The sequence below is a fragment of the Schistocerca americana genome, chromosome 4 (genome assembly GCF_021461395.2).
Source record: "Schistocerca americana isolate TAMUIC-IGC-003095 chromosome 4, iqSchAmer2.1, whole genome shotgun sequence".
Classification (NCBI taxonomy): domain Eukaryota; kingdom Metazoa; phylum Arthropoda; class Insecta; order Orthoptera; family Acrididae; genus Schistocerca; species Schistocerca americana.
The window spans coordinates 275,241,851-275,257,398 of record NC_060122.1 but is presented as its reverse complement, the minus strand read 5'-3'; the positions used below and the strand labels follow the sequence as shown (position 1 = coordinate 275,257,398).

General features: G+C 41.8%; 1 protein-coding gene across 1 annotated transcript in view; it reads right to left on the bottom strand.

The window, feature by feature from the left end:
* The window catches only part of LOC124612754 (alpha/beta hydrolase domain-containing protein 17B), a 181,730-nt gene extending 166,697 nt beyond the window's left edge, over positions 1-15,033 (bottom strand). The window contains exon 1 of the mRNA XM_047141146.1: positions 14,931-15,033. The gene's annotated coding sequence lies outside the window, so the exon portion shown is untranslated. The remainder of the gene's footprint in view (positions 1-14,930) is intronic.
* Between the last annotated feature and the right edge of the window lie 515 nt (positions 15,034-15,548).

The window sequence follows — 15,548 nt, the reverse complement described above, 5'->3', positions numbered from 1 at the left end:
GACCCCGTGCGCAGGAAGCGAGAACGCAAGACCACGAGCTGCGGACTTCAAATGACATTTATTGCTAGATGAACTTCCCCGCATGGGGCCTCCCGGCCAACAATGCCATAAGATCATTTTTTTCATTTCATTTCATTTTTTGTCATTTGAAACAAAAGGAATATGATAGAAGTTGTCTCCCAGAGCAGAAAAATAACCAGTGGTATACTGAAAACAAATATGCAGGTTTCGTCAACCAAATTGTTAATCTTGAAAATGTTTTATAACCTTTAAGATATCGGAATAAGATTTCTAAGAAGTCTTAATGTACAAAGAGTATTTTGCTGTAAGGCTGTATCTTTTGAGATATAGAAAAAACTGAGGATTTTAAAAATGAAACTGTGTAGTATTTAATGGGATTCGAGAGTCGTTAGCGTGCGGAGTCTAATGATAAGACTGTTACCACAGTTATCAATTAAACGTTTCGTAAAAAGAGCCAGCGGGAATTGCTAAACGAGAAAAACAAATCTGCAGACGTAATTTCATCTGCTTATGTTGACAGCCTTCCTCCTCACGCTTATCAGTCTTGTTGCGAAAAGACAATAATTATGAGCGTCCTTTCGCTGCACTTTTTGTCAAGACTTCTCAACTGCATTAAAAGACGTACATTGTTCTATGAAAATACTGCTGACCTATATAGATTCACTGGAGAATAGGACAGTAATGCTAGCGAAGACGAAAAAATCAATGTACGTAACATTGACATCCTCTACCTCAGTTGAAGTACGAGAAGGCGAAAATATTTGTATCCTTTACTTAAGTTGACCTATATAGACCAACTGAAGTATGAGACACAATTCTTTTTCGTCTTCGATACTAATAGCATCGAGTGAAAATTATCATAGTAGTACGAGCGACGGCGAGAAAACCTACGACAGTAAAATTTGTATGCCGTACTTCAGTTGAACTACATAGGTCAATTGAAGAATAGGATACAAGTGCTAGCGCAGGTGAAAAAAGCGACATACATAAGATTAGTATCGCGAAATACAGCTGAACTACATAGGTCAACTGACGAACCTGAAATTACCTTCTTAGTTCAACTGAGGTACAGCATGACAATATTACATATGTCGCTTTTTTCGTCTTTGCTGGCACCAGTATCCTATACTTCAGTTGACATATATAGGTCAGGATATAAATTTTTCGTATGTCGGTCTTTTCGCCTTTGATAGTTCTAGTATGGACTGGAAAACTGTGCGACAACTGTAAAATTTCTATTCCGTACTGCAGTTGACGAATTCCTCTTCAAGTATTCCATATTCATAGGAACAGGTAAATCCGTATCTACAAACGAAAATCAAAAAGAAAAAATTGTCTAGAACGAAAAACAATTCTACCAAAATATCTAAAACTCTTAACAATAAAACAAGTAGCGAATGGATTGGAACGAGCAATTGATTTAAATTAATACGAGCTACAAAAATCGTATACAATGTTTAGCACTGTCTTTTAAAACATATTCAGTTATTTCAATTTAAAATAATGACGCCTCGCCAAAGAAGGTAACCCATTTATTATCTATGGATCTGTGTGTGTGAAATCTTATGGGACTTAATTGCTAAGGTCATCAGTCCCTAAGCTTACACACTACTTAACCTAAATTAACCTAAGGACAAACACACACACCCATGCCCGAGGGAGGACTCGAACCTCCGCCGGGACCAGCAGCACAGTCCAGGACTGCAGCGCTCGAGACCGCTCGGCTAATCCCGCGCGGCTATCTATGGATCTAAAGGGAGACATTAATATCTATGAGTAAACTATGACGTCAGTGGCGAAAGCCGACGGGTTGTATCACGTTCTTCAGTTGACCCAGCATTTTTAATATTAGAAGGAATTACGAATCCTGGCTGTCTGAAAAAAGGTTTAGGAATAGTAAACGAAGACCCACGAATTGAAGCGTTGAAATACAAGACCACCTCAGGAAGCCAATGTGTTTACAGTATTTTCTGAAGATGCCCTTATGGAACCTTGAAACTTTTTGGCTATTATTATCCGTTACCGAAATCCAGTGTTTCAAAGTTACCATACTTATGCATGTAAAATATGCACGTAATATCCGGCCTGAGGCGTAAATTTAGTTTTAACTGACAAAATGAACATATGGCAAGGGTCCTGGGCACACCGCAGGGAGTCTGAGGTCAGCAGTCTATGTTTTCAGTCAGCATTTTTCACTAATAAAACTTCATGACACGTTGTCTCTGTATAATTACCACTTCACACCTAGGCTGCTGTCACCTGGAAATTATTCGATAACTTTACAAAAATTTACGTAAGTTTTTGTACTTACATACAAACACCGCATTTCTGGGCATACTGTAGGTGTAGCATAAAAATGCTGAGCATTTTTATGTAAAGTAGCGCAAAGTGAACTTGAGATGAATGGGAGCCTTGCGCTCGCTTTAAACTAGAGAAAGCATCTGTTTTGTGGTCGCTTTATGCTGCGTTTGTAGTATCGCTTTAAATGCTTTTGTTTTCACTCTTAAGCGGTGGTTTTAAATATTTTTATTTAACGTAGGATTCAATTTTGTATTCGAACGCAACGCAACGAACGGCGATTCGCATTTGGATGAAAGAAACGCTTGACCTGCATTAAGTTTATTTTATGCGCACTTATTTGTTGCTCGTATATGTCAAAATATATAAATGTGTCGAAGTACATAAATAAACTCAGAACTTCACTGACCTACTGAATTCGTTTTATATAAGCAGCACATTATGCTGCAGCGGAGAAAAGATGGGAACCAACGGAAAAATGCTCCTGTTGGAGCACAAAAAGAAGAATATTTCCTCTTCAAAAGACTCTGACAAGGAAGTGTGGAACCAGCGACCTCAATCCTCATGCTGCCTTCCTCGCCAAAAATTTTGGTATGCGAAAGTTTCGCGTTATTTTTTTTGGTGCTGAAAGAGAGTAGCTGAGGGAAAGTAATGGTGGAGGAGAGAGGAGACACTGTCGGTGGGAGAGAAAAGAGAGGAGACAGTGATGGTGGGAGAGAGAAAGTGGCAGTGAAAGAGAGATGGATGAAGTCAGTAGCAGTGGGAGCCGAAGAGAGAGGAAATATTGATGATCAGTGTGAGACAGTAGTGGCGAACATAAACATATAAGTACAATGGAGGGTGCATTTTGGACTGAAATTTGGGAAACATGAGTCAATGGGAAAAAAGGTTGAACCCGACAGAAGTTTTGAGCTTCTGAAGTATGCTGGAGACAGTGAGAGTGGAAAAGAAAGACAAAAGGAGACAATGTAAGTGAGAGAGAAGACAGTTGCAGTGGGATACACTGTAAACGAATGGGAGAGAAAGTACACAGTGGGAGAGAGACATAATGTATAGACTGTGGCAGTGAGAGGGAGATGCTGGCCATGAACGGGTAACTACAAAGAGACTGGGTAAAAGAGTTTAGAACATTCTGTTTTACAAGTGCGGGCATATGTTCGCATGACAACATTTTTGGTGAAGAAGACAGAATGAGGTTTGAAGCAGCAGGTTCCCCACTTTTCTGTCAGTCTTTTAAAGAGGAACATATTCGTTTTTTTTTCCTCCTACAAGGTCATTTTTCCGCTGCTTCGCAGTATTTGTTTTCCTTACATTCATAGGTAGTTTATTAAATATCAGTCAATAACCATGAGGAATTCATTTGCGTTCATGACGAGGAGTTCTAATATTTCGTTTGTGAATACAGTAATGCAATTATCAGAGGAGAATTTTTCCCCATATTTATTGTCGTTCAAGTCACTGTTGAATACAAATAGCAAAAGTTGTTCTAAGATGATTCTCTCAAGAGCCATATTAATGAATTTTCGATTTATTGCTAAAATAAATTGCTTCAGTGATTTGTGTGTTATCAGTACCTTCAATAACGTGCCTGAGTGAGTGCATCAGTAAACATATCATCGTGTTGTGTATTATTAAACTGCAATTTATGTCTCCAGCCCGAATCACACTGATATTCAAAAGCAGTTCTGTGGTTTAAAGTCAACGAAATTAAAAGTATTTACATCAACAAAGTTATTGTTTTAAAAGTAACGATGTTAATAATTGTTGTTCTTGTTGTCGGGGTCTTCAGTCCAGAGACTGGTTTGATGCAGCTCTCCATGCTACTCTGTCCTGTGCAAGCTTCTTCACCTCCAAGTATCTACTGCAACCCACATCCTTCTGAATTTGCTTAGTGTATTCATTTCTTGGTCTCCCTCTGCGAATTTATCCTCCACGCTGCCCTGGTGATCCGTTGATGCCTCAGAACTTGTCCTACCAACCGATCCCTTCTTCTAGTCAAGTCATGCCACAGATTCCTCTTCTCCCCAATTCTGTTCAGTACCTCCTCATTAGTTATGTGATCTATCTGTCTAATCTTAAGTATTCTTCTGTATGTTAATAATTATTGTATTTGGATTCATATGAAAGAGGTTTTTACCAGCATTTAGAAAGCTGATAGTATTTTGATGTTCTTAGTTAAATTACGAAAACACGTAGTTTAAAAATATAGATAAAAACTGTGGTTGAGTAGGATAAAAGGAAGAGTAGCTGATGTTTCTTTTTATATACAGAGGTAAAAAAAATTAATTTCCGCGTTTTGGCACTAGAGGGCCAATCGTGCCCGACCAACCACCGTGTCGTCCTCTGCCAGTGGCGTCATCGGATGCAATATGGAGGAGTATGCGATCAGCACCCGCTCTCCCGGTCGTTGTATTTCTTAACCTTCATTTTTTTTAATCTCATTTCGTTCGTTATTGTTCGTGGCAATTTTTTTGTGGCGGAGGTCCCGAGGCACCCGTTGAAGTTCATCGTTGAACCATTGACTCAGAATTTTTTTTTGTTTACTACAGAACATGCTCAGCTACGGTGCTGGCTAACCTTGGAACAGTTACTGACAGGCCGAGTAATACCTCAGTTAGCCTCACGAGGCTGAGTGCACCCTGTATCAGTCCTCTCACCAAGGAAACATCCCTGGCAGTACTGGGAATCGAAGCCGGGTCCTTCTCATGGGAGTCAGCCGAGCTGACCACTCAGCTACGGAGGTGGACTTGTACGTAGAGGTAGCCGGTTCGAATCCTCCTAATGAATAAATAAACTACGTGACCCCAAAAGTACTAAAGGTGATGGCATAAAATTCCTTACCATCAAACTTCGAGCATAAATCCTAGGTTTAACTCTAAACCTCTCTGCAGTTCTGCAGTATCTCCTGGTGTTCAACATTTGAAACGTTCCCTTAGAAAAATTATACATGACTGTGCTTAAACTGACACACAATATTTTTTAGCGCAGCGCAATCTGACTTTCAATAATCCCTACAAGAGAATGGCCCTGACTAAATTAATCTATACGTTTCACAAATCACTTATCTCACAAAAATCTTCGTTACTCGAACTACTCAATACAGCGAGTGCCACTACTGCCAGATAAATAAAAGATTCAAACTACTGAAGGCACTAACTACTGATAGGCATAGTTAACAAAAGAAAGATTTTCATAGAGAACAAACAATGTATTTACCTTAATAGTGTTCAAAATTCATAATATATATATATCCGTCCATGATATCCAATATTACAAATTTACTCTTTCTTAATGATACACGTCCAGATCGTCCGCTCTCAAAATTCCCCCATCTCTCTCCCCACATCCACCACTGCTGGCGGCTCACCTCCAACTGCGCAACGCTACGCGCTGTTAACAGCCAACTGCCCAACACTACAATAGCAGATTCCAACAATGCCACCCAGCCACAGACTGCACGCAGCACAGTCAGTGATTTTCATACAGAGCGCTAAGTGGCGGTGGCGATACCAATATAAGAACCTAAACAGCCTACTTACACATTATACATAGTGATCACTCCTTAGGATAAACTCGACATGCTCTTTGGTGGTCCACCTCTCCCCTTCTCACACCATCACCACCACCACCACCACCAGCACCAACCACCAACTCCACCACAACATAGGATGCCATGTTAAACGCGCACCACTGACATTCACCTTCACTGGACAGATAAACTTAGGACACATATTATGCAATCTTCCCAAAAGTTGTCAACCAGAAAGGCTTGTAGTATGCCACAAGCCAAACCAGTAGGTAAAACAGATCCAGTCAGTTCATTAACACGATTCCTTATACTTCCCTTTCAAATATTAATGTAAAGTTCAATTACAAACGGCGGAGTTATGTATGGTTTTCAAGGATATATTATATCATCCTCTTTTTTAAACAATGGCACGTTCAGTTACGATGATGGATACCGATCACGCCTCCTTTACTCGAAAGCAGACCACAAAGTCTTAATGAGACTGAGAAATGGTGAGCATGGTGGGCAAGGGAGACGCGACAGTTCATCCTTGTGCCCACTACACCCACCCTGGACTATCCGAGATACGTGGACAGGAGGCCCGTCTTCTTGAAACACATAATCGCCAATGGGGAACTACTATTGTACCATGGGATGGACCTGGTCAACCAAAATGGTCACACAATCCTTGGCAGTAACGCAAACTTGTAAAATAACCAAGGGGACCATGGAATATTACGATATGGCAGCCCAAATCACCACGTTGACATATTTCACTCTTGGCAGGTAAGTTCGTCTATTTGGAAACAATGTGAATCAAGACTCATCCAACCACATGGCATCCTTCTACTGCTCCATAGTGCAGATTTTATGGTTTCGGTATCACGTGCATATGGAGCTCCTTTCGTGTTTTTTTTTTTTTATTTCGCTTTCCTTTTATTTGGTACAAATCTTCGATATGGTGTTTCTTGAAAAGCCAAACACTTCGACTACTTTGGTTACGGAAGAACTCTTCATACGAGCACCAACAATTTGCCCATGTTCGAATTCACTTAGCTTTGATATAACGCACTCACAACTACATGCAACGTATTGAGTACATGAGACAGTTGCCGTTGGTGGACAAATACAACAGAGCAACCTGCAGGCTTGTCTAGCATCTGTATTTATATTCGAACACGCATTTCTCGCGGTGGTTCCATATTTTTGTCCAACCCATGTACAAGTTCAGAAAGATTCTGGGTTTTATTGTTATTTCATTCAAGTATTTATTTTTCATTTATCACTTTGGGTTAAGAAATTATTTTTGTTAGAAAATTTAACTATAGGTATTTGTTGTTCGTGTCCGCCTCCATAGCACAGTGGTCAGAGTAGATGATGGCTGCCGTGTGGAGGACCCCGGTTCGATTACCGATACTGCTAACGATTCTTCCTTGGTGTGAGGGCTGGTACGGGATGCAGACAGCTTGGTGATGCGAATCGCGGAGCTACCTGACCGAGTAGAGGCGGTTCCGCGGTTTGGAAAGTTCGCGAAACGGCCAGAAGAGCGGTGTGCTGATCACGTGGTCCTCCGTACCGCATCCGCACGCTGCCGAAAGGCAGAGGATGACACGGCGGCGGGTGATATCACTCGAGCCTTCTCGGCCCGGCGAGAAGCTCATATTTACTGTTTGTATGTCCTATGAACAGTCCAGTTTTCGGAGTATTTTCTGAAAGGTTTCACCAGCGAGCAGCACGAGGTTTTATACGACGGTGAGTCCCAGAGCTCCTGCAACAATCTTCGAATGCCTGATCTGGCTTTTTTGGCGGGAACTGATTTGATGCAAGGCGCCACTGCCAAGAGTAGCACGTTACGGAGTGTTTTGTTTCTTTTGTTACCAGAGTTCGGTTTTGTGACAGTATTATATCCGGTGATCAGAACGCCACCGTCAAACTTTCAGAATATAGACCAAAACAAGGAAAAAATGTCTAGTACACATAGGGTGACCAACTTTTCTAAATGAAAATAAGGGAGATTCTTATATCCTTGACAAAAAATAAGGGAGATTAATAGCACGGCAAAATTTCGCCAAAAAACAAAGCAGTATTTGTAAAAGTAGACTATTTATTTACACATCACAATTGTTGTTGTTGTTGTGGTCTTCAGTCCTGAGACTGGTTTGATGCAGCTCTCCATGCACATACAGTAAAGCTGCATGCACTCGGGAAAAATTACGGCTGTAGTTTCCCCTTGCTTTCAGCCGTTCGCAGTACCAGCACAACAATGCCGTTTTGGTTATTGTTACAAGGCCAGCTCAGTCAATCATCCAGACTGTTGCCCTGCAACTACTGAAAAGGCTGCTGCCCTCTTCAGGAATCACACGTTTGTCTGGCCCCTCAACAGATACCCCTCCGTTGTGGTTGCACCTACGGTACGGCCATCTGTATCATTGAGGCACGTAAGCCTCCCCACCAACGTCAAGGTCCATGGTTCATGGGGTGGACATCACAATTACTTATACATATTTTGCAACAGATTTTGCCTCAGTCAGTAGTTTTACATCATTTTTAGCGAATTCAAAGAATTCACTACAGGAATAAGGAAAATTCATGGCAACTTGTAGTTCAGATTTGATTAAGTTTGTGCTACTTCTGTTCCTTACATTAGTCCACTTATTATTCATAAGAGAAAATACTCTCACAGTGTGAGCATTACTTCCTGGTATACTCATAACAAAACACACCAGCTTACCCAAGTTTTCAAAATTAAAATTATTTGATTTCAAAGTTGTAAAGACCTGTATCCATTTCTGGCTAACATTACCATCTAAAGAGACAGCACATTTAATTGCATCATTAGAACCACAAAACTCCTCATATAATTCATCTTAATTAATACAATCCAGCTTAAGATATTCTACAACTTCATGCACGTCATTGAATGTCAGTTCCCTTTCTAGACATAGTGGGATTAAACTCTTTGAAGTATTATCAAATTTACTACCTCGTTTTCTTTTTTGGTGGCGTTTTAGCTTCGTCTTCGCTGCCCATCATAAAATCTTGAACAAGTTAACGACGATTCACCGTAAGCACTGGCACAGAAACAGTCACATCTAACCGCCAAGCGTCGTTCGATCATTCCAAAGATATTCGATAGACATAATGTCGACATCTATGGTCGAAGGTCGATATACACTCCTGGAAATTGAAATAAGAACACCGTGAATTCATTGTCCCAGGAAAGGGAAACTTTATTGACACATTCCTGGGGTCAGATACATCACATGATCACACTGACAGAACCACAGGCATATAGACACAGGCAACAGAGCATGTACAATGTCGGCACTAGTACAGTGTATATCCACCTTTCGCAGCAATGCAGGCGGCTATTCTCCCATGGAGACGATCGTAGAGATGCTGGATGTAGTCCTGTGGAACGGCTTGCCATGCCATTTCCACCTGGCGCCTCAGTTGGACCAGCGTTCGTGCTGGACGTGCAGACCGAGTGAGACGACGCTTCATCCAGTCCCAAACATGCTCAATGGGGGACAGATCCGGAGATCTTGCTGGCCAGGGTAGTTGACTTACACCTTCTAGAGCACGTTGGGTGGCACGGGATACATGCGGACGTGCATTGTCCTGTTGGAACACCAAGTTCCCTTGCCGGTCTAGGAATGGTAGAACGATGGGTTCGATGACGGTTTGGATGTACCGTGCACTATTCAGTGTCCCCTCGACGATCACCAGTGGTGTACGGCCAGTGTAGGAGATCGCTCCCCACACCATGATGCCGGGTGTTGGTCCTGTGTGCCTCAGTCGTATGCAGTCCTGATTGTGGCGCTCACCTGCACGGCGCCAAACACGCATACGACCATCATTGGCACCAAGGCAGAAGCGACTCTCATCGCTGAAGACGACACGTCTCCATTCGTCCCTCCATTCACGCCTGTCGCGACACCACTGGAGGCGGGCTGCACGATGTTGGGGCGTGAGCGGAAGACGGCCTAACGGTGTGCGGGACCGTAGCCCAGCTTCATGGAGACGGTTGCGAATGGTCCTCGCCGATACCCCAGGAGCAACAGTGTCCCTAATTTGCTGGGAAGTGGCGATGCGGTCCCCTACGGCACTGCGTAGGATCCTACGGTCTTGGCGTGCATCCGTGCGTCGCTGCGGTCCGGTCCCAGGTCGACGGGCACGTGCACCTTCCGCCGACCACTGGCGACAACATCGATGTACTGTGGAGACCTCACGCCCCACGTGTTGAGCAATTCGGCGGTACGTCCACCCGGCCTCCCGCATGCCCACTATATGCCCTCGCTCAAAGTCCGTCAACTGCACATACGGTTCACGTCCACGCTGTCGCGGCATGCTACCAGTGTTAAAGACTGCGATGGAGCTCCGTATGCCACGGCAAACTGGCTGACACTGACGGCGGCGGTGCACAAATGCTGCGCAGCTAGCGCCATTCGACGGCCGACACCGCGGTTCCTGGTGTGTCCGCTGTGCCGTGCGTGTGATCATTGCTTGTACAGCCCTCTCGCAGTGTCCGGAGCAAGTATGGTTGGTCTGACACACCGGTGTCAATGTGTTCTTTTTTCCATTTCCAGGAGTGTAGAATCAGTTGTCTCTGCTGTCTACGAACGAATCCTGACAGTGCGTGCAAAATTTAAATGATTGAAAAATAATTTTACATACCGGTACATGTTAAGAAAAATGAAGTTAAAAACGGGAGATAAACGGCCACTGAGCCTGAAAGTACGGGAGCCGGGAGATTATGAAAAAATGTCTCTAAATACGGGAGATCCCGAGAAATACGGGAGAGTTGGTCATCCCAAGTACACATAGGCCTAAAATGCGTACTGTGAGAGCTACGAGCACTTGTTCATCTCCAATATTGCGAAGCACATCTCTTCCACTGCAATGTCTTTGCTTTCCGTATTTTGAAAAGAGATAATATGGACGAAAACAAGAAAAATATATGATAAATATGGTCTCTAAAACGCTTACCTTAAGAGGTGTGAGCACTTATTCAGCAGAAGAGATGTGCTTTACAGTAACGAAGATGACCAAGTTTGTATAGCTCTATAGTGAGCACTTTAGAGACAATGTTTACTGGACAGATTTTTCTTGTCTTGACCCATACCAACTCCTCCAAAAATATGGAAGAAGGTGAACGAATGCTTATAGCTCTTAGCGTACGTGTTTTAGAGCGTATGTCTACCAGGCATTTTTTCTTGTTTTGGTCCACACTATCAACTGTGAAAGTTTGTTATATATGGTATAGTATATATTGTATATATTGTTATATATGGTATAGTTATGGTTCACCCTGTACATGCCATGTATGTAGTACGGAATACCTGTTGTATTTGTAAATAACGCATTTCCATGCACTCATGGTCTTGCACTGTTGACAACACAGTTGTCCTGATGCTCCTTCATCGGAAGGCGTAACCTCACAACAGCAACAAATAACAAAGACTTTCAAAAAAAAGAATGCTGTACAGTACGTAACATCGCAGACATGTTCTTTACAACAACTGTGAAAATTGTGTACCGCAGTAAGGTGATCGTCGTAACAGGTCTAACGAACCACTGCAGACCAAGGGATCGTTAATTGAGAACATTCAGTAAACAATACTGATCAAAGTCTAAAGGTTCGTTACCCAGGATGCTAGCGATATAAGTGCAGATATTGTGATCACTGGTGGTTTAATATGTACCCACTTCAGGATGTTAGTGGTTCTTTTTCTGCGTCTAACAGTCTTCCAGCACACACGCTACGTTATTTAAACCAGATGTTTCCATCTTGGTCGCAACTGCACCACGAAGTAGATTACGAGTGTCAGTATAGATTATCCGTTTTCCGTCCACACTTCAACGCCTGATCTGCTGCTCTGGGGAAAATAAGCAAGTGCTTTGAGGTACTACCCAACCTAAAAACATACTACTCCGGATGGCTACAATTATTAGTCTGCAAATGAAGTAAATATTGCTATAATGTACTTCAGTTCACTGTCCTCAGTCTTCAATAAAAATATTACATCTATATCCCTAACACTATGAATAATGCAATTTTAGATTCGAAAAGCACTCAGTTTATTACAGTTTTGCAACAAATTTTCATTCAATGAAATCCTGTTAGTCGTTGGCACTCGAATTTTCCGCAATACGTTGCTTGGATCTATTTTAAAATAACAGTAACACCAGGAAGTTCATATCGTAAGCTCCAATACAAAGCTGAAGCTTGGAAAAATCACAACTCAACAATTGAGTGTAACTTTTTAAGGAAGAATCTACCATTAAAACGTCACTTGAATTATTGATAGTGTAAATTACCTTATAATGGAGAGGAGAAGTGCAAGGACAAGCGACAATTCCAACTTCCGAAAAGGTACTGTGGATTATTTTCTAAATACGTAAACTATCGTTAAAATAATAGTTGGTTTGGAAGAAATACTTAAATGAAAGGATAATGTAAAGTTTAACGTCATCTTAGTATCTAGGTTATCGTGAACCGGTTACTTTTTATTTAGGATGATGTCATGTTGAAGCATTCAAAGTGAGTGATCTAGCAAAGCAGTGGAAAATAAAAGTCAGAATGGTCACGTCGTCTTGACGACGAAGACTATACCTTAAACAATGGAGCACCCCGCTCAGAAATAGACCACACAAACATTAATTTAATTCGTGTTTTTATAATTTTTCAACGAAGAATCACGAAGAAATGAATGTAAGCAGTGTCTTCTTCTTCTTCCCTTTCAAGGAATTGTAGATCAAATGACCCCGTTCTGGCTACCAGCCTTAGCGCGTCTTTCATTTCTTCCAACACTGCTTCGACTATTGGCTTGTGAACTATTTTTGGTGCTCTGCTATTTTCCATCCTGTTAATTCCTCCTGCTACTTCCTTCTGCGATCTTTTATTTTCATCACTGATACTAAGAACCGTAAGCTCTTCTCTGACTAGTGTTGCTTCTCTTGTCCAGTAATCATTTATCTGATCAAACTAATTGATCTCTGCTGCCTCTATAAGGTTGTCGTCCTGGATGGTTATTAGCCATGTCTCACTTCCATAAAGAAGTACTAGTGCAACCATATATTATAAAATATGAGTTGAGTTTCTATTCTTCAGACTGCGTTTAATTGTACCGCACAAAGCATCTGTTTATCCATGGCTTAGATATAACTGGCATCGCAGCACAAACAGCTAAAATGAGGACCTTGTCTCGACTTGCTTATTAGCAATTTTTTACTTATGTAGGTAATTTCCTACGAGTGCTGTTTCTTTATTTACTTATTTATTTATTTATTTATTGACGTCTTAAAATTGTAGTCTGAGCAGATTTGATCCAGGTTATGAATAGCGAACAGAAACCTGTGTTCTGTATGGTCTACAACTGAAAGACCATCAGCAAAAACAAGCATCAATAATGATCTGCTAAGCTCAGTTTTTATTCTCTTGTATCCCAACAGTTTTTCCAACCTTCGGAGAAAGCACCTAGACATATGTTAAAAACCTGCATCACTGACGCGTATCTTCGTTCATAATTATTTGTTCAGCACTTGATTTTGGCAGATGAGTTACTAATTTGGTACTGTTGTACGAAGCTCTATTGTTGTTTTTGTGGTGTCACCGCCAGACACCACACTTGCTAGCTGGTAGCTTTTAAATCGGCCGCGGTCCGCTAGTATACGACGGACCCGCGTGTCGCCACTGCCAGTAATTGCAGACCGAGCGCCGCCACACGGCAGGTCTAGAGAGACGTACTGGCACTCGCCCCAGTTGTACAGCCGACGTTGCTAGCCATGGTTCACTGAGAATTACGCTCTCAATTGCCGAGACGATAGTTAGCATAGCCTTCAGCTAAGTCAATTGCTACGACCTAGCAAGGCGCCATTTATCCTTTGCTATGTACCTAATGAAGCATGTACAGTAACAAGACCAATGTTCACCAATTGTGGATTAAAGTTAAGTATTCCAGCAGTTACGTACTTTTCTTTATAGCATTCATTACGTATCCTGTTTCAGACCTCACGCCAGCCTGCGTGAGTTTAAAGGCGTGCCTTTCGGTTACCCGTCACTGTGGACTGGCTGTCTTGTCAGTCCACAACAGTTTTTATATGTTTCGGACATACATTTTCTTGAAGAACCAGCCATAGGAGTTTTCTGTTCACTCGCTATATGAAAGCCATGTGGGCAGCTAGATCGATGTATGTACGAAAAAAGCGGTTCAAATGGCTCTGAGTACTATGGGACTTAACATCTGGGGTCATCAGTACCCTAGAACTTAGAACTACTTAAACCTAACTACCCTAAGGATATCACACACATCCATGCCCGAGGCAGGATTCGACCCTGCGGCCGTAGCAGCAGCGCGGTTCAGGACTGAAGCGCCTAGAACCGCACGGTCACCGCGGCCGGCTGGCTTATGTATGTTTTTCAGGTAGTTGTCCAACAGATTAAAAAAATCTGTACATTAGCGTTCTTTCTTAAAATCATTCCGATAATTTCTATAAGCAGTTTTTGAACTACAATCTGGTTATGTCAAGATTTTCTTTGGTTCTGCTGTATTAAAGTCGGTGTCAAGGAATGTTCATAAAGAGAACATGAAGCATAGCTAAAGTTGATGAATCAACAAACTGAAAAACATAATTTAAGAAACAGAACACTTGACTAAAGTGTGCCATTTAGTTAGTAATTAGGTGACGTATACAGTCTACAGACATGGCTAGCAGATAACTACGTGAGACACCACCTCCTAGACAAGGGCTTCCCAAACTTTTCCTCTGACGGAACACTTAGACTACTGATACTTTGATAAAACACCTTGTTTATTCTGAAAGTCAACAAAATTTTTAAGAATGAGAAAAATCTTGTTTTATTCAGTGATTACTTCAATTCTAAGCCATAACTAACAACACAGAAATGACAATAAAATTGTAAAAAATAATTAGTATCGTTAAAATATCTGGGAAGAATCGCCGTGTTATTAACTGTTTTTCACGGAGCACTTATTCATTTCCTACGGAACACTACTTTTCCGAGGAACACAGTTTGGAAAACCCTGTTCTAGACACACAAGCGTAGTGATCTGGCTTAGCATGTAGGCTGGACACTTACATTCGGCGCTGCAATGCCGTTGGAACGCTGTAGTAGTCTGAGTGTAATGTAGGGCGCGGAAGAAACTTTGTTAATTACCGTTGCGGCCTTCAGATAGCATCAAAACCATTTACCAACAATTCGTATTTCTTTATAGCCTTATATAAAACACTGTAACAGACACTTCGAAAAATCATTACGGAGATAATAGCAACAGTTTAAAATACCATGCTGGAATACAATCCAGGGTAAAATAGAACACTATGGCGGGTAAAAGTAACCTTCTGAGTTTCACTCTGGTGTATAAACAGCCGACGGTGCACCGTCTCTGGTATGACTGAGCGAGGAATATGCAAGCAGCGATGCCTTAGAAGTTAACCGTCCCATCGATTCGTCCAGAAATTTAGAGGCTTCCGAGACACGAGGGACGCAGCGCAAAAATGGACATCGCTAAAACCATTAACACATACTCTAAGTGCGAGACACGCTTCAGGAACCACGGAAGGCTGCAACAAATCTCAGCTGCGCGATCCTCAAGTTTCTTATATCAGTCACTGTTTTTTCTACGTTAGGTCCCCACGAATGAAACAGAAACCAGAGCCACATTACTGTTTTTGGTTTACACATTACTGATTAGTT